The following is a 24,261-nucleotide window of genomic DNA, read 5'->3' as shown; positions in this document are numbered from 1 at the left end:
CTATTCTTATGTCAGTGTCTAGTTGGTGGAATTGAAATTCTCTCAAGAAAGGGACCTCACACACAAAGACAAAATGTTGTGGTGCAATATGAACGATTTATGAACAAGAGGTTGGTCCTACTTCTTCGTGACAGCATGAATACAGTGGATACTGTAAATTGTGAAATTAATGCATTTCCAAAAGAATGCGACCGCTGGCCCCTAGCCAAAAATGCGACTAAATATGAATGTGACACCCCATTCCTCTCAAGCATCAGTGGATTTATATCTAAAGAAAATGTCCTCTGTCAGGTTTACAGGAGAATTATCACTTTAATCCAACCTTACATTAATCCAATCACACACCAAATAGCACCGCTTATTAGCGCTGCGTAGAGTACTTCCGCTAAAACAATACGTGCATGCTGGTTCGTGTCTGCCTTTGACACAGTCGCAAAGAACAAAGACACTGTGTTGCGTGGGTGGCGTCTGTCTGGACTTGCAGGTGTGATCAGTGATGACATAAGTGAGTAGAACTCTTGCCTTGACCGCAGCAGTGACAATTCACAAGATGTAATTAGTGTTTGAATGGCATTGTTTATATACTTGTTTCAAGCGCTGCTCAATAAACAGTAATGTGGAGTACATAGTTTGTTTTCAACGTATGTCTAAGTTTGTATTTCTGCTATACAACATGTCTTATTGTTGATATAAATGCGATGTTTAATGATGCGAGCAAAGACCACTCGCATTTTTTGCATTTAATTCACGCTCGCGTTAATTTCAAGATTTCCAGTACCTGAACTGAATATTAGGTCACACCAAATGAATTTAATGTTCTCTAGATATGACTGTCCAGGAGAGGATGTAGAGAACCATTATAATATTTGGGACATTTGACACTCCCTGTGAAGGCAGGTCATGTTTCTTTGGCCAGGTCATCAGTATTTTATGTTTGCTGAAAGGAGAGTAAGGTGGTTACAATGTGAGACCAAGCTGATGATGTGTCATCTTCTGGGTTTATCTGTTGAAGAACTGAACGGTTTGCTTGTCACCGTGGTAAAGGTACACTGATTGCAGCATCAAACAACATGTTCTCATCAGTCACTAACTTGTCCTAACACCCCCACCCCCCGTCCCAGTGGAGATCCAGGTTCGAATTGGTATCCAGCAACCCATGCTTTTCATAAGAGGCGACTAACTGGATCGGGTCATGTCAGGCTCACTGACTTGGTTGATGCATGTCATTATATCCCAGGATTGATGCTCATGATGTCAATCACTGAATTGACTGGTCCAGACTCAATTATTTACAGATCTTCCATCATATAGGTGGAATATTGCTGAGTGAGGCATGAAACGACTCACAAACACACACTAACTGTCCTTATATCATCCTATCTCAGATAAGACATGCATCACTGTAGATTAAACTTATCTAATCTCACTGGCTAGACAGACTGCCGTAAATCCTTGAATAAACTCAGGATCAATAGAAGCACTGATAGAAATAACTGCCTGTCTTGAATAAATGCCTGATCAAATGTCAGAAAAAGAAACGTCACATAATCTTCCTTTTTGTACATTTCCAGAAAGGAGATTATATTTTCAGCAGATCCATTGATAAATAGTAAGTGGGGAGGAAAGTAATTATGGTATTTTATCCCAAAATTGAACTTGCTAAACATCAAGAAGAAACACGAATCAATATTGAAAAACGTGATTCGATACCTCTTTAAAAAAAGTCTGCCTCAAATAAACACCGAGCCTAAGGACTCACACTGAAGTAATGACATTCTGGGGCTTATTCAATTATTTACAATGTTTGTGCACAACATTATCCTCAACAAGTATAGGCGTCTAACTGAGGGTAACAATCTGACAATATCTGTGATTAAATGCACATACCGTATGTATGGCTGTCTTCTAAAACATTGACAGTAACTGATGATAGTACCTGTTTCCTGATGTATTGGAGTTATTGATGACAGTACCTGTTTCCTGGTGTATTCAGAGTAATTGATGACAGTACCTGTTTCCTGGTGTATACGGAGTTATTGATGATAGTACCTGTTTCCTGGTGTATACGGAGTAATTGATGACAGTACCTGTTTCCTGGTGTAATTGGAGTAATTGATGACAGTACCTGTTTCTGGTATATTCGGAGTAATTGATGATAGTACCTGTTCCTGGTATATTCAGAGTAATTGATGACAGTACCTGTTTCCTGTTGTATACGTAGTACCTGTTTCCTGGTGTATACGGAGTAATTGATGATAGTACCTGTTTCCTGGTTTCCTGGTGTATACGGAGTAATTGATGATAGTACCTGTTCCTGGTATATTCGGAGTAATTGATGATAGTACCTGTTTCCTGGTGTATTCGGAGTTATTGATGATAGTACCTGTTTCCTGGTGTATTCGGAGTAATTGATGATAGTACCTGTTTCCTGGTGTAATTGGAGTAATTGATGATAGTACCTGTTTCCTGGTGTATTCGGAGTAATTGATGACAGTACCTGTTTCCTGGTGTATACGGAGTAATTGATGATAGTACCTGTTTCCTGGTATATTCAGAGTAATTGATGACAGTACTTGTTTCCTGGTATATTCGGAGTAATTGATGACAGTACCTGTTTCCTGGTGTATTCGGAGTGGTGGGATAGGGACTTACTAGTCTACCCTCTCATACTTTTGAATTAAAACAGGGCCCTGATCAACAAAACATTTCTAGAGTAACGACAGTAGGTAGTCTATTTTAAACAATATGGTTATGTTAGTAGTAACACTATGAGAGCTTTGTTGATGAAGATCTGTGTTTTGTATCCCACAGGCCTCTGTGTTTAAAGCCTGTTGCTGATGTGCCCAGCTGTCAGATAGTTGTAATTACTTTAATGGAAAACAACACTCACTCACTTTTTCAGTATATAAAACTTTAATATTGTTACAAACCAAATAATTTTCAGATGATAGACAGATAAGATATTGCAGGATGTTTCTAAAACATTTGACAAAAATGGCAGTTAAGCCAATTGCCCGCTGTCAATCACACCACTTGATTGACCAATCAGAGAGTCAAACGTGACACGCTCTCAGAGTCCTCCATTTTGTCCAACAACTTCAAGTATGTCCGACTTTCATCAGAAGTGACAGATATATATTGTAATAAAAAAAGAAAATGTTATAATGGTATTAGTTTTAACTATTCAGCAATGTGAATAAAAAAGTATGTCTTGAATATATAATTAAAATAAATAGTTATTTCAAGATCGTTTCAAAACAGTTGAGTATTATTCTTAGGATTTCTCGGAAGAAACTGTCATGGATGACTGCATTGAACAAACCATGAATATTGTCTGATCATTTTAAGCTGATGACATTGTTAAGAATATCTGTCATGAATTATGTTTGAAAGCATTACGAGGTCCTGTCTGCATTTATTCACACAATTTGCAGCACTAACTTTTAACTATACCATGAAAAATGACTGAACTGGAGAACAGGTAGTTTCAACAGGAAGAATACAATATCTTCACAATATCATCCCATAATTTGCAGTCTAACGGCAATACTTAAGACATGAAGTAATTTGCTTTGGCAAACAAACTTAAATGAGTGAGTAACAAGATACGATTCTACTTTTCAGTCTAGACTGGTTATGTTTTGCATATTTGGATGTCTGCATGACAAAGGGTGGATCTCTAATGTCGTATGTCATTAGATTTGTCTCACAAATGTCAGAGTGTAGGGTCTCTGCTGAGCTGTGTGGTTCTAGGAAGTCTGGTGTTTGATGTCATGGAGATGCTGTAAAGTACATTGGTTATGTGTGTGTTTGGTGTCCAACTGGGTATTGTATATAAAATATCACAGTCATGGTACAACTGTAACCAACCTCATTAAAATCAATCTCAGTTCTTGCTACTGCCAGACAAAGATCTGAGGACATCCCATAAGGGGTCACGACTTTGCTTCCTACTAATCAGAGCGTTGCTTACCAGATCAGGAAAGTGACAGTTGGAATGTATTTTCTAATCAAGCAACCTCGAAACTTTGACAGGGGGTATTCCAAACGATAGTTACAGGCTTAATGACTAAATCAATACATTCTAGACAATCGATTAGCCATTCCAGAATGCTCTTTTTTTTCAGTTTTCAATTTCTTAATCGAGAATTTATCATATGTTTCAAAGCATAGTTGCCAATTTGAACCTAGTGCCATAAAGCACAAGAGAGCTGCCTTCTGATTGACTAATGTCAACTTCTTGTCAGTCATTCAATAAGTTCACGAAAGGTGGGTGTGACGTGACCCGTAATGGTATGTCCTCAGATCATTGTTTAGCGGTAGTGAGAACTAAGATCTGATTGTAATGAGATTTAATTATGACTTAGTTGTTCACATGTGCTATCACCATTACATTTCCACCATTGATCCAGGACCCACTTGCACAAAGCAATCTTAGCACTGCGACTATTGTAAGCCTATGTTAATGTATGGGAGTTACGATCATCTTAGCGCTAAGATCGCTTTATGCAAGTGTGGCGGAGTGTGGCATAAAATCCTATTCACTCATGTTCTGATATCTTTGTAGTGCGTGAGTGAGTGTTGTTTTACATCATGGCCACCAATATTGCAGTTATGACCGCAGCTTGTAAAAAATGGAATCTGGGCCTGGCAAACCCATGGTTGTTATTATGGGCAGGTTCTTACACAATGTACGATGACCACCAACCAAACAAGTCACTGTCCTATTCCTTTTGTCACCTCTTACTTAGGCACAGGATATATGGGATCAATTCTCTACCCCAGAGTCACTACAGAGTCTGATATTAGGGCTGTCTCTACGCTCTGATGTATCGTGGTTGGTTGTTTAACGCTGCACTCAGCAATAATCAAGCTATATGACAGGGTCTGTAAATAATCGAGTCTGGACCAGACAATCCAGTGACCGATATCATGAGCATCGATCCACGCAATCGGGATCAATGACATGCATCAAACCAAGTCAGCGAGCCTGACCACCAGATCCCATTAGTCACCTCTTACGACAAGCATAGTCACCTTTTATGGCAAGCATGGGTTGCTGAAGACCTATTCTACCCCGGCTCGATGCATTACAAGTTTACACCTGACAGTACATCACATCCACCTGTTAATGTAACAATTCATGTTTTATCCATTATCAATTCCAGGTTAATTGTCCTTATGGACTATAACAATGCCTTCGACCCAAATCAAGAAGGTTTTCAAGCCAATTACCTAACTACAGAACCAATGGTGAAGGCTACCAGCAAAGGGACCACATGGTCGATCACCATTTAGGAGATACATTGAATCATTAATTGAATGATAAATGTTTCTGTGCTATATGAGTGAAAAAAACAATTAATTGAAGATTAATTGACAAGACAGTAGATCATCCGTTTTCAAGCTATTCAGTTCATTTTTTTGTTATTTTGGAGGGATGACATTGTAGATTATGAATACACTCTTAAGTCAATACCGACTAGGTGACCCCTTTACTGCTAGCTTGCCCCATATTCCATTTTCAGAACTCTAATCTAATAAATTATAATCCTCAAGAAGAAATCGTATACTTGTTTTGCAGACCTACGCAAACCTTTTGACACTGTCTGGAGAAATGGTCTTTGTTGCAAGCTGTACCAACAAACATTACTTGCAAAATATTCAAGAATATAAGCGACATGTACACATATCACTCATATCTCCTGCAAACCAAAGTGTCTTGAATTTGTACATTGTTTATGTCACAGGAAATTATGGGGTACTGATAAAACTATCAGTTGTAGTGCCTTGTGCCTGTACTTTAAAATTTAGATTCTGGTTCGCTAAACATGTCACCTTGACCTGGAAAAACATGTCTGTCAGAAGAGCTACAAACACTGCAGATTGATAAAGTTAATTGGAGTAACCTCCCCTTCCTGATACACTAATGTATACGATAGTTCATCTTTTGACCTGTAGGTGTCAGGGCGCAGAGAATCTGAGTAATGTTTATGTCGGATCGATGGTTTAAATAATCCTTGCAAACACAGAGCTTCTTTACGTTTCTAAATGAAAATCTTGTTTGATTTTTAAACATTGATGTAAAATCTTAATAGTGGGTCCTTGTAAAGAAAATATTTTTGTGGTGCAATATGCTATCAGTTTATTGGCGGGATAGAAATAAAAGAGCAATTTAAGAAGATACAAAATTCATTTCAACAAATTTTCCAGTCGGCAGATCGTAAGGCAAGTAAAGTAAAAATCTGGCCTTAGGTACCATGTATTGTATTTAACCCTGTCTATCAATAGAAATTGTGTACAACACACCGTATTGTTACAGTCCTTGTCTAAAAGGGTTGCTGAGTGGAGATGTCGAATGATCATTTTGTTACTATAAATACAATATACACATGTATACACTTACCAAGAACCACTATTGACAAGTACTGACAGTGTCTCCAAATACCATACATACCGTGGATACTGTACATTGATAGAATGATACATAATATATGAATATTGATTTCATTACCAGACTTCGGAAATATTTGCCAAACGTTGGCTTACCCTAATCAAAAGATATTTTGTTCTTTGAAATCTTGTCTCTATGGTAACAAAGAAAAAGATTAACTTATCTTTCAGTCAATATAACAATGTTACAATCTCAGGCCATGAGATGCAGCCTTATTACAAGGAATTACAACAATGTGGTAGCTCTACGTGTGTGTGCGTGCGCGCGTGCGTGCGTGCGTGCATGCGTGCGTGCGTGCAGTGTTAAAAATTATGGATAATTCTTGGGGTCTGCAATATAATTTATTGCTGTAGTCTTTAAATATGGGACCTACATTTTTCACTTTCAATATTAGGGTTAGTACTCCTCGACTCTAAGTGGTGAATTACTGCTGCCTGAGGAACATGACACAGTATTATTTGTATCCCAGGATGCCTGTAGGTGGAGTCTTTTGATTCGGAAGCTTGAGCATTCAGCTGCAGCAACATGCGTGGTCTGTATGGGGAGCAGCGGTTGTGAGTTGTGTCAAGTATAATACACACAAATGTCAGGGCGTATCCAGAGTAGGGCATGGTCTAAATTTTCATCTTTTCCAGGCATGTATTGTAATCGACATCATTACGTGTAATGCATGGAAATTGTGATAATCTGTATTTTGAACAGCCCCATTTACGTACATTGTCTGTGAAAATTATGTTGCTAGTCCATAACCATGACATGTGACCTGTGTAATAATGGATTTACCGTTCTCTCGGAGTCTAACAACTCAAGCACCAGAACAAAGTTGAACTTGTACTTGTAGATAATGTTGAGGGTTTCTATTTGATTCAATACCAGATACTGATGTGGGCAGTGTTTGAAATACACAAAAATGCCAGGCGGCCATCAGGACCTACAGACTTTAGAAACTGCAGGCCCTGACTAAACTCTTCCAGCCCACATTTAAAAAACTGCAGCTTTTTGTGATTAAAAAATCGACATAAATTTACCGAAGGCCACAAGAACACATACAAATTTGAAACTACGGGCCATGGTGCTAATGTTTCAAATACTGGACGTCGACCACTTTCATGATTTTTGATGATGGACAAAAACCTTAAAATGAATTTACCGATTTTGGTTGTGACAATTCTTCTATCCTGACGTATCCTATTATGAAATAGTTAAGATGGTATTGCTAATATTTCAAGGGATGAGCGAATCAAAACTCAAATTCTGCTTCACGACAGTAGGTGATGTCTTCAACAACAGAATTTAGCCCCATTCCGAAAGAAAAACAATCTTCCATAAAAGGCGTGATCTCCATTACCTTGTCTGTAAACTTCCGCCGCACTCGAGTGACGTCACCTATTTGTGAACACCTGAATGGTTTGGTACTTTAGCGGGGTTTCCATGAATGAGCAGACGTGTTTTGACGCACAGTTGTCAACATATTTCTTGCAGGTCGGCATTAAAACTCAAACAGTAATTGAAAGTTTAAACCTAGTCACAAGATATGAATATTTGTCAAATTATAATGTTCACACCATTCCACTCTTCCTTTTCTTCATGGCACCGGCACCACAATTCTGAATGACGACGGACTGTTCTGACAGGTGTACAGTACTTCACATGAACCCAATGTTGACAGGCCGTACATGTGCACTCTCAAGGCGATAGCCTTGTTGACGTCCCACGTCTCGTTACAAAGTGACAAACTCACTTGCAATATGGCTGTTAGAAAAATAGGTGTTGTTCGAAAATAGGGTACCGGTACTCGGCAAAATATTATTTTACAGATTTTGAAAAAATGTTCAACATTTAAGTAATTATCAGTCAGCATCCTATATACACAATTTGAAACATTATGTTCAGCTGGCTCTTTTTGTTAAAAATACTCAAACGAAGTCTTCAAGATATTAAATGAGTGAGTGAGTGAGTTTGATTTTACGCCGCTTTTAGCATTATTCCAGCAATATCACGGCGGGGGACACCAGAAATGGGCTTCACACATTGTACCCCTGTCGGGAATCGAACCCGGGTCTTCGGCGTGACGAGCGAACGCTTTAACCACTAGGCTACCCGACCGCCCCTCAAGATATTAAAGTTTGTGTTATCACACTATGATTCTATTGAATGACTTTAGGAGTTGAATATATGAATCATAAATGGGTGTTTCCTCTTTAACGGGAACACTATTGGTGGGTTTGTTCTGAAATGTCGCTCAGGGTCATAACGAGATATTAACTGGGTGAAAGTAACAAGTTTGAAACTTTAATTGATGACATCTCAAGGAGTTTCGACCTTTGTTTCATGGGAATCTACACGTAATATTATACAATTAATAGAGTATGGATAATAATGTGGTGAAGTGTGTCTGTGAACATGGTAAGCTGTTAACAATATTCTAATCAATTGTGTTGCTCCAGTAAAGTGCCTCAGACGAACGAGGTGTTGTTACGTTCATGAAGCTCAAGGGAAGTGGGTTTCTGTAGTTCAGCTTCTAAGATTATGAATGGAGTGACACTTGGTATAAACTTTAAGAGCATAGCCTTCAGTCCTCTGCCATAACATGAATTAGTATCTATCTATGATTGATGATAGTAAACTGTTAAGTTATTATTAAATTCTTAAACCCAACTTGTCCTGCAGGGCAAGTAGATGATATTTTGTACTCATCCTGCAATAATCTTTCACTTGCCCTGTTAAATTTCATAAAGTTTTATGTTCTCAGTTATTATTTATGGCAGACAGTATCAAATAATTCAGAGTCCCCGCCATCTTCGTTCATTTCTGCCCATTCAAATTCTCTCAACCATGCATCTTCCACAGTTTGTTTTCTTTTTTTACAGTCATATTATTTTTAAGAAATTTTCCTTTTTGGGGCCTGTTTGTTAATAAAATTATGTGTTTTGTCACCCCACCATGCCCAATCAAAAACTTCCGTATGTCAGGCATTTCACTCTCAAAATCATTCATCAGTTGTTCACTATCCCTTTGACATTTGAGTGTCAGTAAGTCTCTTAGAACAAGAATATCTTTTTTTAATTATCACCCTTTAACAACTACAGTAAAGTACGTTTATAACGAACACGCTTATAACGAACTGACCGATATAACGAACTTATTTTTTCGTCTCGACCATTTGTTGTATAAATGCTGTATATATATGCCTATAACGAACTACGGTTATTATGAACTAAAATTAGTGGTCCCTTTGAGTTCGTCATAACCGTAGTTTACTGTAGTTTCTATACCAAAGTGCAAACGCAGTTGCTGTTTATTTCTGTAACAGACAGTTGCTAAGTATGTCACCTATTTATGATGTGGTGGACATGTATATATCGTTATTACTCAGATCGTGCGAGACTATCAAACTATCTTGCATATTTTATTGAAAACGATTAGAGATGAATTGATACGATTAATATAGATGTACTTGCCCAGTAGGACAAGTGACTCTTCCCAAGTTTCTTCAATTCTATCTTGTCTCTTTGTCTTCTGATACGCATTGTATCATGAGTTTGCTGTATCGTTTCACCTCTATTGGGCTACACCTTGGTAGATTGCTTTGTGAGGGGTGATAGGTTGTATTGAACTGTCCCTGTTGCAATTGTCCATGGTCTGATGGCCGCACATCGATGACAAGTTTTATGTCAAAAGTATCAATACATGTGATCCAAAATATTGATAATTATTTCTTTGGCTTGGTTCGTTTGCCACACCTTGGTTGAAGAGACATGGTATCCATTTTTTTAATGTCAGGTGGTGGTGGTGTGATAGTATGAGAGTGACGTGGACCAACTGAAGGCCTATTTGCACCCAACACATTGACTTCACTTCATAAGAATCACAAAGTATAATGTTGCAAACAAAAACATGAAATCGTTTAGATAACTTAAAGGAGATGTCAGCATGAGCAATAATCATTGGGATAGACATATACATTGCATAGGAAAATTGATTATGGGAAACTTTATATCAGATAATACTCAGAGTTACCTCCCTTAACTCCCCACCATTTTGATTGGCAATCCACTGAACCGAGAAAGTGGCGGTGTGTTAAGCTTCGTCCTGTCGATTAATATGTGGACAATTTGGGAAATCTACGATGTTGGAATGTACAGATACTCAGCATGCCATCGCAGTACGGTAACAGGAATGGTACAACTATTGCAACAGTATCACAATAGTGCTTAAAGTTGTGCAGAACTGAAATATTTTGTTTGAAAGGCATTTCTTTGATGGCAGATGACGGATCCATAAGTTGTGTCTACTTTGATTACTGAGATTGTTATAATATATCCGAATACCTCCGTGTTGCCCCGAATATGTTCATGTCTTTTCTATATATCCGACTGGAATGTTTCCGAACAGACTTCATGATAATGAACACGCCATAACATGTGATAATGACAAACAACCCGACTGGAAGCTAGAATGTTTCACTGCCAAAGAATTTGTTTTCTAAATTCTAATGTTTGTCGCCTACAAGGAAAAGCTCACGAGTTGAGTACAACAGGTTATGTGAGGGCTGGAGACGATTTGCTCCAAATATAGACCTCTACACTTACAATGTTGGCATGTCAAGGTGACTTGCCATGATTGGTTAGTTCTTCGCAAGTTTACATTGAATCAATTCGCTTCACCTTGGCAGTATATGTTTAAACATTACTGACTCAAGCTGAGATGTGGACACAACATTTTGTTTTGTAATTCGCGTAGGCGGCAGATCACAGCGTTTCTTCTTGTGTACTAATGTGTATTTATACCATGACAGTTGTCAGGAAGAAATGTGTTGTACGGATATCAGTCTGTATTGATACAAACTTTCTTTTCTGGACATTGTCAGTAGATATTGGTTGAAACATATGGACTAATGCTATCTGAAATTGTGAGACCAAAAGACATTTTGCTGGACTCCAGGGTTTTTTCTAGGACTCCAAACTAAGTGCCCTTGGCAGACAATTAGGGAAAAAATGTAATTTTGTTCTAAATTTGGGATTTTCATAGACAATAGAAGTCCTTATTTTCATATATTCAGGGGTATTTAAACAATTCATTCTATGCAAAAATGTAAAACTGAACATAACAGCTTCTTGTTTATTGGTGCTATTATCAGTGAAATGCAAGTCACCACCGCAAGGCAATAACATGACTTGGCAGTCCCAATTTCAGATTTGTTACTGACACTTGCTCAGGTACAGATAAATGTAGGAGACTCGGTCCTCTGCCTGGTGGCTGAGGTTGCAGACTGTTGACCCAGTGTTTCAAACTACCACTAGTCCTCAAATCCAAACAAAGGCTCAATGGGTTCTGCTTATACAGTGTTAGTAGGAATTACTTAGATTTGGAAGATACTCCTATTTATTTCACACAGGAACAACCGAGTTCATAAAAATCATGCGCACCAATGTATTGCTTACATCATCCGGACGGCATTGTCACACTAGAAACGACATGACAGCTGAAAACTGTTGTGGTCATTTGACAATTGTTGTTTTCTAAGATGGTGGTAATAATAAGTGGATTTTTTTGTAGGGGAGCTCAAAAGGATCAGAAAATGATGGGTAACAAAGAAATTTTTACACTTGCATGTTTGTCTACTGATATTACGAAACTTGTGTAAAAATTCATGTAATTCCCACACTCTCAATACAAAAGCTCTGACACTTGTGTCATAAAATCAGTATGACACACAAGCTTGTATAATACCGTATTTTCTTGAGTATAGTGCGCACTTTTTTTTCGAAAAAACACAGCTGTGTAGAAGGGGGTGCGCATTATACACGAATTATGAGTTTGGATGGTTTTTCCCCCATGGAAAGACATTACCGTGAGCATGAAACACCGGAAATACCATGTCAACAAATCCATACTGAAGTACGCAAAATAATTATGTAATTACACTGTCTGGCTATAAAAAGTGTTCTTTGTATATCTGGACTTATGTTTGTAACTTACTTCATTAATTTTATTCAAAATTCCTTATAATATTGTTTTTATTAATTTCGGCAAAATCGTGTATGAAGCAATCGAAAGATTGCACAACTCACCGTTATTAACAGCAACCACGGTCAGAATACCGCTATTGACGCCTTGAAACGAACTTTAGTTGACAGAGAATGGATACATATATCATAAATGACATACTTTGACTCGTTAAAAGTCATATTTGTTTTTGTTTGACGATTCTATGTCAACATGAAATTCTCGCGATCACGTGATCATGTGCACGTGAATCTTAACGGTGACTGGTCAGACATGTTCCATGTAAAAAATAATACCCGGGAATAGCGATCAGCTGCTTCGCTTAAGGTTATTATTATTTTAAATATGTTTAGTAAAGGCTACATATAATTAAGAAAATAACGGAATATATTATTCCTGATAAATTAAATAGTTTCAGATACAATTGTTGCCGATCCTTTCATTAAAAATCCTATAAAGTTATATCATTGGGTGTGTCTTGACCGAATCACCGGTCGATTCCAAGAAAACGTGTGTACAGCTGATTGCTGTTTCCGGCTTAGTTTACGAGAAAATACACAAGGTAATCTTAATCCCTAGATATAAAACAATGCCTAGCAGAACAATAAATACTATTTAAACGGTAAATAAACATGTCTGGTGATTTTTTATCTCAAATTTCGAATTTGTACTGACGAAGTTTCTCAGCACCCGTTCGTTTGCCGGACTTCGCGGGTACGGTGTAAATTTTTTTTGCGCATAATATTCAAATTTCTTTTTTTCCAAAATATTGAACCCGCTAGAGGGGGGTGCGCATTATACATGGGTGCGCACTATACTCATACATATCCCGATACAGAATAGTTTGTACTTACCCGGTACGTATTGACATCGATACGAGATCAGCATGGACAATTGATATGGGGTTAAATGTGAATCAATGCCAAATTTCGTGTATCAGGTATCGTATCGTTCAGTTTCCCGACAATGCACCGGTGAATCCCAACAGCAATGTACTAATGAAAATAAATATATCACACTTTTTGTTAAGCAGATTGACTTGAGTATTTGAGACTGAAATTGAGATTTAAATGAAAGATTTTTTGTAATGTCGAAGAGTAACTGCACTTCTTATTGTGAAATATCATTTCTGGGGTCCCCCGCCGTGATATTGCTTGAATATTGCTAAAAGCGGCATAAAACATACTCACTCACTCACTCACTATTGTGAAATATGAAACAACTAAGGTAAGTGTCAGAATATGGAAGACATTGTTCTTAGGGAAGTAGTGATGATTACTATTTAATTTTGTTCACTTATGACATTTAGGATAAATTGTTTCATTTTTTTAGGAGCAGCAGCCTCCTTTTATCATTTGTTTGTCTGTTTAACCCTAAACATGCTAATTAAGACATTAAGATCATGCAAAACAATTTGTCCTAATTTGTGGGTATATTTTTGGTTATTTTGTAAGTGCATTCTATTTGATTTACACCCTCACTACTTTGTGTGACAGGGAAGCCACCTGAAGCACTACATATAGACAGTGTTTAGGGGAATGGGAACATAATTACGGGGAATTAGCAGAAGGAACAAACAATAAGTTACTTATATTTTGGAAGGGTGAAATGTTTTACAGGCTGAGCATTGGTCTGTCATACAGACCCTGATACAAATATATATCCAATACAGCCCATGCTAGTCTATAATGTTTGGCAAGTCTAGATTACTTCAGTATGCCAGTATGCTAGTGATGGGTGATAGGAACCTTTACACCTTTGAAGTTCCTACAAATTATAGCTCTGCAGAGAGTCTCTGGGATCCTTTTTATTATATTTTTTATTAAGATCATTTAACAACTGTTTTTTTTTTTTTTCTGTAATATATGTTCATTTCAGAGACTGGATGTTAGTCTAGCTGAGCATTAGCAAGTATTGATATTTAAGACAAATCTTTTTCACAAAAGATACCCCTTCGAGTAGAGAGGAACCTTTTGTAAATATTGTAACCAGTGCCTCGGTAACAAGGTATGTTAAGCAGTTAGGAGTCAGTACAGATATGTGGAGTTCAGCCATGCATGAAGTTTTGAGTTTCCCACTCTGCATAAAGCTGTAGGGGATAGTTGTAAGGAGTCAGCCAGTTTTAGACACAGTGATCACGTGTATCTCCTCCCCGGATCCACTACCGCTACAACCAGCCCCTCCTGCTTTGTGTGTCATTACATCTGTTCAGGCGAGTTCCAACGGTGAGTTTTGTTTTAATCAATGGGACAGGCGATCTAGACACACAGATTTACTCCCTCAGTAGTGGTAGATGTCACAGTGACTCAGAAAACAACCAATCAGAAAGCCCCGTCCAGCCATGCAGTTTCCAAATATGGCTGCCTTGACCTCAATTGGTGACCTTAGGAAGTACAAGTAGGCTGAGAGCAGTGGCTACAGTTGGATCAGCCTATGAAGGCAGGCGGTTCCTGATTCATCTGATGAATGGCAGCTGTTGTTGTGTGTGGGAGGGTGTGTAGTCTAGCAATGGGTATGTCTGAACTGAACGCTAGCTAAGCAAGGACGGAATATTTGTGATTGTAAGCAGGAATGATGCCCTCACACCGTGTCACTCCGCTACCTTGGTAGTACAGGGACTATTCTGTGAGTATGTCAACATTGTATCAGGCTAGAGATGGTATAAGGAGTTTAAACGCCTGTCAGTCATGAGGCTTGCTTGTCAAAAATTGTCGTGGTTTTGTGGCTAAGGGTGATTTAGATGGCTGCTCTAAGGTAGCTTTTTCTTGTATTTGAGGTGGAGTTTGTTGTGTTTTCGGGGGATGGTTTGCTAAACCACATCTCAGTTGGTGCTAGACCACCCAGACATCATGTTTCTAATGTTTGATAAACAGAACGGTGGAACTGGTTTTGTGTGTCTCCTTGGTGTGTTGTTCCTGTTGATAGCTTACAGCAAGTCTTACAGCCCATGCTTACATGGTAGAGTTTACAAACAAACCATGTGCCTGCAGCATCTTAACCAACTGTGGAGGCACGCACGCACGCACGCACGTAAAGGGTTCTTTCTCTTTAAGATGGGGATGATAGCTGTAATCAAGAAAATGAAATGAAGAATCTTACGAGATTAGTTATCGCTTTGATTACTCTTTCACATATTGTAAAGATTATTATCCTGTTTCAATTTTTTATAAGATTATTATTAAATGACATGTGATTAATAGAATAAAACCTGTGATAAGTCTCACTGCTTTCATGTTTCCGAGACTACACTCTCATGTACCATATCTCTTCCTTGTCCAGTCCCTACTTTTCATGTTTCAATCTTTTCACTCACTAATATACATAATATCATTTTATTTTTTTACTCTTCCGTATTGATTTAGCTTTTTTTCTGTCTAATTCATGTACATTTTTATGTTAATCATTTCATGGCGCCAACAGGCATTTCATTTCTGGAATAACTGATTGTGGAGCAAAATCACCCTTGACATTTAATTTCTGAAAAATACCAAACCATTAGGCACTGATTATTATCAATTATTGATCAGTTTGGTCAAACCCAGTGTAAGCAGTGATCAATTATTAGGAATGCAATGATGGATCAAACTATGGATGTATTTCGATTGTCTATGGGACACATAGAGAGTAATTTGAAATATTGATAGTGGACATCGATACCTTACATTTTGAATGATAGTATCAGTAGATGTAACAAAGAAAAACATATGCATATTATCACCACTCCTTACTTTTTTATCTTTTGCTTTTAGTCCAAATCTATAAACATGATCTTCACTCATCTATGTCCAAGTTAGGAAGTTTCTGTGCATGGAATAAAGGAAGATGCTGAGAGTGAGAATGCTTTTTTTTTCTTTTTTATTTGGTTTGTCGTTTTACGCCCCACTCAGCAACATTCTAGCTATATGACAGCGGTCTGTAAATAATCGAGTCTGGACCAGACAATCCAGTGATTGATATCATGAACATCAATCCAGGCAATTGGGATCGATGACATGCATCAACCAAGTCAGCGAGCCTAACCACCCGATCCCGTTAGTCGCCACTTAGGACAAGCATGGGTTGCTGAAGACCTATTCTACCCCGGAACTTCAAGGGTCTGCTGAGAATGCAATCACACTACTGTTACAATAGTGATAAAGCTTTGCAATGGTATCACAATACTGATTTGAATTAGTGCAATACCAATGTCCCCCAAATAGCCACCCCTAGCCACCACTGATGATGCTACCACTGGTTGTATAGAACATTTCTAACTATAATTGTTATGCTGTACTACGACTCAAAACTGTTCAGTTATATTTAGACACAACAGGGCTTTTCCTCTATGTCGTTGACTGGAGCTTTTTTGTACAATTATCTGCCCTTTATGGTGAGTTCAGAAAGGTCACTAAATGCCTCGTTAAGTTCAATTCACTAGAATTAGAAATAGAATTTTTCTATAATCATGAACGATGCATTATACATGTTATATGTCTTCATTTCTATTTGTTATTTCTGGCAGACTTTGTTGGCCAACATGTCATGTTGACATGGAAGTTGATCGCATTAATGTTTAACTGTGACATCTTACACTATTCTTTTTCTATCAAATCTTGTTTCTACAGATTATGTTTATGCCAATTTAGGACCAAATCCAATTTGCTGACCCTACATTTCAGTGTAAATATACTCATGTATGTCGTAAGCTGTTTCAAGACAGTCTAGCCAAGCCAAGTGAACTGAATAGAAAGAGAGTGACTATTTGAGTTGAAATGTAATCTGTCAAAGACAGTAATTTGCTAGTTTATGTCATCATGGTGTTATCCATCAACCATCGCATTGCCACAGCACTGAACGCTCTTCACTAAAGTGTCTGTTTCGCTATCAGATGAATTCAACATGTTCTTTCCTGGCTACAATGCAAATGCAGCAGCCACTTTTTATTCAGTCTTCTTTTTTCAACTGTGTAATACCATTTTGGGTTTTGTTTTAACATTATTAGAGGATCTTTATGAGATCCTTATCTACAATGAAGTAAGTTTTCGGTTTGAAAAATCAAAGAATGTGTCCATTGCCGCCTATGAAAGTATGGATTTGTGAATTGTTTTATTGAGACACTGTTTCATGCCCTTTAACTAATATGATTAGACATGTACCGCCTGTTGTCTTTTCATGCATGTGTCTAAACTCTCACTTCCTCGGAATTGTCATATTAAGCACCCAGCTCCTCCAATAAGCACCAACATACCATCTTCTGGACCACACTGCATGACATCCCTCATTTTCTTATTCATGGTACACATGTTTATAGAAAAACTGCAGTCTAAAATGTCAGAATGAATCTAAAAGGTATAAGTCATACAGAGATTTTGATTATTGTCGAAAGCTTATATGAAGACATCTCACCAACCCATGGTTATTTCCAGCAACACAGACTTGTCAGACTGATTTCATTAGAGCTTTGAGTCATCAGCGACAAGGTACATTAAGAGACTATTTAAGATACAGTTATGTTCCTGTTGATTTAGTTTGATGACTCTGTATCAACTTGTAATGATGTCCAAGTCTACAAGACTTTATTCATGTGCAACATCCTATTGCTAGGTCTGTCTGAAAGTATTCATAGCATAGCATAGCATAGCAATGAATAGCATAGTACCAGTTTCTTTTAGGAATGATCAAGATTCAAACTCATCAATCTCCCTGCGTTCTATATGCCCAAGAAATGTTTTTTCTTGTCTCTTATTGTTCAAAAGCATATCAAGTGAATTTTCAAATAGTTTTGTCTCTAATTCATATGAGTAGGGAATCATGATAGATATACGTTATTCAAGGTTCGTACAGGCTTGAAAATCCTAGCTATTTAGCGTCAACCTTGAAAAGTCTTGAAAATCACCAAGATAGTTTATGAAAGTATTAAACACACAAAACTACTAGTTAAGTACCAAGGATGTTTAAGTATGATTTATTGTGATGGATGTTACACTTTGCCAAGCACCTTGTAGAATTCATGACAGACTTAATTTGTTTTATTTCTTGGTTTTGAAAATCAATCTCGTTTGAAAATTCATGTTCATACTGCTTTTTGGATTTTATAACTGTTATCTAGTGGGCTGGTTTTTTTTTTTAAAAATAACTAAACCCAGCTAAAAAATACCCTTGAAGGTTAGTGTTCCACATCTGTATGAACCTTGTTGTCATTTTATCATTCACAGTATGATATATATGACAGGATATACTTCTTTTTGTTGGCTTGAGCATGTTGAGAAACTGGTAGGTCCAACATATTGGCAAGTTTTAATTTTGATGGTTTTTCTTGGGGGTTGTCAAAATAGAGTATTTTTATTGTTTGTGTTGAGATATAATACTTGCATATCAGTTCATTACTATTATGTTGGCTGTTGCTGAGAAAAATGACAAGTCATTCTAACCTTTGTCATTGCAAAAACAATAATTTCTTTTGGAACACTTTTGAAAATATTCTGTCAATGATCTAAGATATTGTACAAACTGAAGCCTTTGTTTTCTGTCTCTTTACGCAAAGGATAAGAAACCGTTTGACAATTGTCTTTGCTGAGATGCAATCAAATTATTCTGACCAATATTGATATGAAATTATTTTCTAGTTATGACATCTTCTGAGTAAGAAGTTTCAGTATGCATTTTGTAAGCTGTCCATTTAATGACAGCCATTTGACCCTCCATGCGTTGGAAACAATACCCTTCAACCAATAATATCTTATCATGTGTTGTTTATTCCCTCAAGCATTCTTTCTTTTTAGTTTTTGTTCACTTCAAATATTTTATTGTGTTCATTTTCACTGTTACACACTTTCTATTTGTAGTCACATTTCCTTTAATGTAATTAATAGTTCCTGCTTTCACTGCATTTAGTTAAAGTGTCAGTTTGATGAAAAATTGATGTGTTGTGATATTTTCGAGACAGATCAAGGAATATTGTCTGAAAGTAGGACATGCTAGTTCTAAAGGAAACCCTTTGGCACATTGTCCCTCATTAATCATGAGGTTAGCTTCTGTACCTTGCATACAAATAGATTGTCAAGCAGATTGAGGTGGTTGGTGCAGGTGGATCCTATTCAGACTGGCATTTCCACACCCCTGTTGATACATGCAGCTCTGTTGAAATTCAACTCTGACCAATGGAAGTGGCATTAAATTTCATCATTTGAAATTTTTGTAAGATATTGTTTACAGCTGTGGCTGCAAGTTTGTCCTTTGGAAGGAATGTTTGGTTGGAGGTGACACCCTTATTCTGTTACCAGTTGGTGGCTGCAGGTGTCATTAAGTTATAATGTTGACATTAATATCGTGCCATCAGGTTCTTCATCATGAAGCCCATCATTTCATGAATAGACTTGTATGTAACATCAACCTAAAGGAGAACGCTTCCATGCAAACTTGCCGCCAATGCAAAGATATATCATTACTTCCTTAGAGGTGCAAGCTATATTCATAATGGCATCAAGTTCATAACGTCATGGTAAGGTATTTATCATGTATTAATCAGATGAATATTTAAGTCTTTATCATGAAGATGTGAAATATTTTGCTGATGCTAAATTGACTTAATTATTTACTGTAATGACTCCTATCAAAGTTTCTCTGATGCTCTCATGGCCTAATATATTGTTATAAGGGGGACGCTCAGTAGCCTAGTGTCCACTGCTTGTAGTGTTGGTGTGAAGTCCCACACATTTAAATGGTCAGACAGCAACTTGTGATCAAGGTTCCCATCAAGTATCCCATTTGTGTAAGTCACATGAAATCAAACTAACTGACTCCACAAACATGACTCACTGTGCCACACCAGTAAAATAGCTGTTTGAAAAAAACATCCGATGATGCAACAGGTAAAATGGCCTGAAGTATCACGTGTTTGTTACAACGGAAAAGCGGGTCTTTCATCATCGGCTGACTTTATTCAGTTTATGGCTTTATGTTGAGAAAAACAGGATCAGCCTGGGGATATCTATCCAGTGAAGCGACACCTGGCAGATTTATGTTGTAATCCTCACCTTTATAATATGTTCTGGAGCATTTGACCATGGCAGTATTGCCTATTTTATCAACTCATCTTCTTGCATTGATATTTGATATTAATATCAGATGTCTAACTCCTGATATAGAAAAGTTTAGGTTTGTTGATGCATATTGGACCTATGGGCCTTTTCAAAAAGTTTCTAAGGCGGTAATAAAGTGTGGTTTTCTGAAACCTGCCATGATTTGGAACTGAAATCAGGAGAAAAGACCTGGTGTTGAAAGCAGCTCAGGCAGAACTAGTAACAATAGACTTAGTTCAGGGGGATTTATTCAGTGTTAAAAATCATGCTGTTTATAGTATTGTGTTCTGAAAACAATATGTTCTGTTCTTTGTCACCAAAAGTCTCAAATATTGACAAGCAACACTATGCTGCTTTGAGTACATGGTAATTTCAGCTATTAATAGCCGCTTTGCTGACAATCAGAAATATTTAATTTCAGTCTTGTTCTCTGCCTGTATTTACATTTAATTTAGATTTTTCAAATATCAATATTGATTTTCAAGTCAGCAGACAGACATTTGTGTGCAGACATTGGGTTGCTTGAGCTGGAGGGGGCCTTTCATGGGGTTTTGTGTCTGTGCATGATCATGTGTAGTTTACTCAGCTATTAGAGCTGTTCCCGCCTTTGTAGGTGCTCCAAGAATGGACCCCACTCACAACCATGTGGAGAAACAAACTTGAGTCTATGTTGTGAAGTGCTTTGACCACCCTATCCATTGCCCTAAACCAAAAGTCATAGGATGTAAGTTTGTACTGAACAAGCATTTCCTTTTGCCAACTCGATCAGTAGAGGCCTAAGGCCAAAAAAAATGCATGTTTATTATTTCATTCCATCCAAAAATAGGGGTAGATAAGTCAGGGTGTTTTTTTATTTGTGTTTTAACTGTTTAATTTTCTTTGAAAAATGGTAAGTGAATATGTCGGGAAAAGACTGTTTTCAAGAAAGGGTCGCCATGGCGAAGTTAATGACTGGTTTAAGTATAGTGAAGCATAACAAGTGTGTGCTGGTGGCATTAAATTAAAAAAATGTGGTGCAGAAAAAAGGATTCTAGTTAGTTGGGAAACCTGAAACACTCATATTTCTATTTTGGCCTTACACAATTAGGGTTAACAGTAGAGATACCCACCTGTCTTAGTGTGTGACCTATTTGATTGCAGATAGTTATTGCATTCCTTATCAATATATCCACGGGAAGATATTGCAGTATCTCGTATGTCCATTGAGCTTATGAATGATATTTTAAAGATTTCATAATCATCAGTGTTCCCGTTGACCGGAAATTACCAGTTTTTTACCCGTAAAATTAGGCTTGGACCAGTAATTCAGGTGACTGCCAGTCCCTCTAGGCCGGCAAATAAAGTATCTTGTAAATCTTTGTTGTTGAACAAAACAATGGCGATATTCATATAATTACATTTTTCGAACGAAGTCAACTTGTCTGTTGCCATCAGGGTTTCCCCTTGTCTATTTAATTGCAAGGAAATAACACTTTGCTTTGCTTCGCTTCGATGTTAAATATCCATTTGTAGTGACTTTGTCTCAAAATATTAAAAAAAGGAGAATATTGTGACTGAAGTTAGTGTGAATGATGTATAGATCTAATTAAGTTACTTCAGAGATTCACTGAAAATTATGTTGAAAGAATTAAAACGTGGCAATTTTCATACATTTTTTTATTTGTTGAAAGTTATGACTGGCAAAAAAGAGGGTGGACTGGTAATTTTACCTGCCAGTCCAATAGAACTGGCAGTTTCAAAGGCCAGCGGGAACACTGAATCATATGTGTGTTGAATATGAATTAATGTTAATCATTTTTGTTACTTCTTAGCCATAATTAGTCTGTTAATGAAGTATTTATATACCATGTGCACCACACACTGACAAACATGTATATGAGATTATTGACCGGCCCTTTGGGTAGGTTCAGTGTCATTGCAAATCTCCTCCTGAGCCGTGACACAATCTGATTGGTCAGCACCTTGGTCAGCATCTTGGTCAAGGACAGCCCCCAAAGATCTGTTATCCTCAGGTACCGGTTTCATGGTATGAAAATCGAAACAGAAATTAAGATCCGCATTATGTGTTTACAGATGTGCAGGTGTTATTGAGTATTTCGTCCGAGGTTTGAAACGTTCATCAATACAAAGTAACGTGTAATGCAGTGACGCTCAAGGTCATGGCTTGCTGGAGATTATCTCCTTTGTTGACAAGTGATTCACCAAAGTGGTAGAGTGCTGATACAAATCAGTGGTTAGAGAAGGTTTTCTGTCAGATAGTGATGACATTGAGTTCATGATTATAATATTGCCACCATACATTTTAGGCAGTTTGCACATTTGCAACTGAGGATGAAAAAAGGTTCATACAGGCTTGAAAAGGGCTTGAATTTTTAGGTCCCTCTTGAAAAATCCTAATTGTAAGTGTCAACCTTGAAAAGCCTTGAACTTGTACAAGGAGACATACTTGTTAATTAAAATATTAAGATTCATGACATGACCTAAGTTCCCATAGAACCAAAGCCTGTGGTGCAAAGGTGAGTGTTCCTAAAGACCACCAGTGTGTCATCACATCAGACATCAATGAGCTGATTGTATTGCATGCATGGGATATCCACTGATTGATCACTTCCTATGTCAGATGGGACCTCAACTGTATAATTACTGTATAAATATTAACATTTTTATCCCCGCCCAAATGAAAAGTTTGTTTTCCGCTGCATAAGTCATAAACTGTTTCTCATTTCTTTGTGAAACTTTGTATACACATCAGGCTGAAATGCTGTTGCCTTTTGCTATTCAGTTGAGGTTTTTTTATTTTCAGATTTTGTGTTTCTAGGGCAATTATTTGCATGTCAAAAGGTTCAAAAGAGGATTTCACTTTGTGGAGCGAAACTCATAAAAACATTTAATTATTTCAATATATGTCACGCTAGCCTGTTTGAATATTTTGAGTTAAAATAGTTCCCCAGCAATCTGTGCTTGTTGTGACAAGAGACAAATAGATGAGGTTGTCAGGCTTGGTGACCTGCTTGACTCTGTGACATAAGATCCTGACGGAACACGCATAAAGCAGAAACAGCATTCACAAACTGTTTCATTTTTTTGCTATTTTGTTATGGAATTATGAGTTACAGTTTTGGAAATATTATATGTAACATCTATAGGAAAGTACAATAAATAATTCACATCCTTGGAAGATATTGAAAGCATGTAGAGAAGAGAAGGAATCATTGGTTAGTCATCCATCTAATGTTAGTTGCTATAATAAGGTATATGACATATATTCATGTTGTGTAATTTTATGCACATGTTTAAAAAGGCAGGGGTGTCAATGATTTTGTCTTCTTGTCGGTTTATCAGTAACCATAACAACGAACACTTCTTTTAACAGTGGGATAAATAATGTTAATCTTTATGAGTGGGTGAGATCATGACTAAGCAATAAGGATGTGTGTTATGCAGATCTGTGTGACTAGCAGTGCCTGTCACCACCAGTGTATGAGGGGCAGTGGCCTCCCCTGTCCAGATCTGTGTGACTAGCAGTGCCTGTCACCACCAGTGTAGGAGGGGCAGTGGTCTCCCCTGTCCAGATCTGTGTGACTAGCACTGCCTGTCACCACCAGTGTAGGAGGGGCAGTGGTCTCCCCTGTCCAGATCTGTGTGACTAGCAGTGCCTGTCACCACCAGTGTAGGAGGGGCAGTGGTCTCCCCTGTCCAGATCTGTGTGACTAGCAGTGCCTGTCACCACCAGTGTAG

General features: G+C 37.6%; 1 protein-coding gene across 9 annotated transcripts in view; it reads left to right on the top strand.

The window, feature by feature from the left end:
- Window positions 1-24,261, top strand: part of LOC124145338 (ecdysone receptor-like) — a 132,780-nt gene that overhangs the window by 55,431 nt on the left and 53,088 nt on the right. For 2 of the 9 annotated variants that reach the window (XM_046515058.2, XM_046515067.2), the window contains exon 1: window positions 14,935-15,088. The exons of 3 other annotated variants lie outside the window; for them this stretch is intronic. The gene's annotated coding sequence lies outside the window, so the exon portion shown is untranslated. Of the gene's footprint in view, window positions 1-10,504; window positions 10,637-14,566; window positions 14,689-14,934; window positions 15,089-24,261 lie in introns of those variants that run through there. 4 more of the 9 variants (XM_046515061.2, XM_046515064.2, XM_046515066.2 and 1 more) reach the window with 4 other exon arrangements.

The sequence above is a fragment of the Haliotis rufescens genome, unplaced genomic scaffold (assembly GCF_023055435.1).
Source record: "Haliotis rufescens isolate VD_foot unplaced genomic scaffold, xgHalRufe1.0.p SCAF_10, whole genome shotgun sequence".
Taxonomy (NCBI): domain Eukaryota; kingdom Metazoa; phylum Mollusca; class Gastropoda; order Lepetellida; family Haliotidae; genus Haliotis; species Haliotis rufescens.
This window is presented reverse-complemented; position numbering and strand designations above follow the sequence as displayed.